Source organism: Vigna radiata, unplaced genomic scaffold (assembly GCF_000741045.1).
Source record: "Vigna radiata var. radiata cultivar VC1973A unplaced genomic scaffold, Vradiata_ver6 scaffold_184, whole genome shotgun sequence".
Taxonomy (NCBI): domain Eukaryota; kingdom Viridiplantae; phylum Streptophyta; class Magnoliopsida; order Fabales; family Fabaceae; genus Vigna; species Vigna radiata.
Window position 1 is genome coordinate 305225 of NW_014541999.1, and position 2733 is coordinate 307957.

Below are 2733 nucleotides of genomic sequence, written 5' to 3' on the forward strand. Positions count from 1 at the left end.
TAGGTTACTCTAATTATCATGTACTCTTGTATCAATTTATTATTATAAATAGAAGATTATGAGAGGACACGACTTTCCATTGTTCTTAAAGGTAGACCAAAATACATTATTATATTTATGCTCTACAATTTTTAGGGTCTTACAATACTTAATAGGTCATTTCAAATTAATAAAATTAACAAACTAATTGTTTTAAAATATATCATTAATACATTTATATTATCATTAAATAAGTTTAGAAATATATATATCAGATGTACATTGATTACACAAGTCTAACAATAATCGTTAGACAAATATAGCAATAAACATTATATGACTCTAACAATATTTACATTAAACGAGTATGTTCATACGATGATTAAACGAGTATAACAGCATTCATTAGACGAGCCTAGCAATACACAATAAATGAGTTTGTTCATACACTAATTAGATGAGTATAACAAAAAATATTAGATAAGTCATTTCATACATTGATCAAACGAGTCTAAGAATACATTGATTAAACGAGTTTATAAGATAAGTATGTCCATACCATCATTAGATAAGTATAGCAAAACAATATTAGATGAATCATTCTACACATTGATTAGACAAGTTTATAAGAATACCCATGGATATGTCCAAACACTAATAGACGAGTATGTCCATATACTAATTAGATAAGTCTAACAACAAACGCTAAATGAGTTTGTCCATATAATGAAAAGATGGGCCTAACAATATATATTGCACAAGTTTGTTCATACACAAATTATAAGAGTCTATTAAGATATATTAAATGATTTTTTTCATTCATTAATAAAACGGTTTTTGCAATACACATTACAGGAGTTTGAATATACATTGATTAGACAACTTTGTCCATACACTAATTAAACGATTCTAGCAACAAACACTAACGAGTGTGTCTTTATATTAATTAGACAAGTCTAGCTTTATACATTAGAAAAGTTTGTCCATATATAAAACTAGTCGAGACTATTAATACATATTATACAAGTTTGTCCGCTTATTGATTAAACGAATCTTGCAATACACATTACAAAAGTATGAATATACATTGATGAGATAAGTCTAACAATACACATTATACGAGTGTGTCCATATATATTAATTAAATAAGTCCAATAATACATATTAAATGAGTTTTTTGATGTATTGATTAGACGAGTCTAACAATACACATTAGATAAGTCTTTCCATACATTGATTAGACAAATATAGAAAAAAAAAATACACGATTCTAACATTACACATTAGATGAGACTCTCCACACACTTGATAAGCATAACAAAATATAAGACAAGTCATTTCATATGTTGATTAAATGAGTGTAACAAAAATCATTAGATAAATCTAAGAATACATTAATTAGATGAGTAAACAAAAAAAAATTATATGAGCTTGACGATGTATTGACTATACGAGTCTAATAATACACATTAGACAATCATTCATATATTGATTATACAACTCTAGAAATATACATTAGACAAGTCTTTTCACATACAAATTATATGAGTCTATTAATACACATTAGACAAGTGTATTCAATCATTGATTATTTATGCAATACACATTATACAAGTCTGTTCATACATTAATCATATGAGTACAACAAAAAACATTAGTCGAGTATAACAATAAACATTATATGTGTTTGTTCATACACTGATTATACAAGTATAACAAAAAATATTATATTAGTCATTCCATACATTAATTAGATGAATATGTTCATTCACTAATAAGGCGAGCCCTTCAACATATACTAGACGAGTTTGTTCACACACTAATTAGACGAGTCTACCAATATACGTTACATAAGTTTGTTCATACACATTAGATTCACATTAGAAGACCCTACCTATTATTTGATTTGCAATATATATATATATATATATATATATATATATATATATATATATATATATAAAAGGCAAGTTTGTCTATGCTGATTATAGATGAGTCTAGAAATACACATTAGATGAGTGTGTCCATATACTAATTAAAAAAAAATTAACAACACATATTAAACAAGTTTGTCAATGAATGGTTAGACGAATCTAGCAATATACATTAAACCAGTCTCTTCATGCACTAATTTATATTTTTAATGAGTTTACTATACATATACATGCATATCCTTTATATTTTTAAAAATTCAATACTATATTTTTGCATATTTTTTTTTTTTATCTTTGTATGTTTACAAAGTCTATTATTTGTATTTTTACATACATGTTGACTTTCTAAACTTATAAATAAATTTTCACATTAATTCTATGACCAAATTATAGACATAAAATTATTTATTATTTTTTTCCTCAACTTCTAAATATCTTTAAATAATCACACAAACAAATACCAACTCGTATATGTATGCACCCGAGTTTGAAACTAGTATATATCAAAATTATACTTATTTTTATTATTATAATGTTTTACAGAAAAATATGAAAATGTATCTTTTGTAAAAAATATTGGTTTAATATACTTATATAAATATTTATAATATAGATAATTAAATTTGTTAACAAGTTTACATAATATATATATATATATATATATATATATATATATATATATATATATATATATATAAAATAAGGAAGGTGAGTATTACTTTATTTAAAAAAAAAGGTTTAATACCTATTTTGGTCCCTTCTTTGGGAGGGTTTATTCAAAGTGGTCCCTCCTTTTTTCAAAAGTTCACTTAAGTCCTAC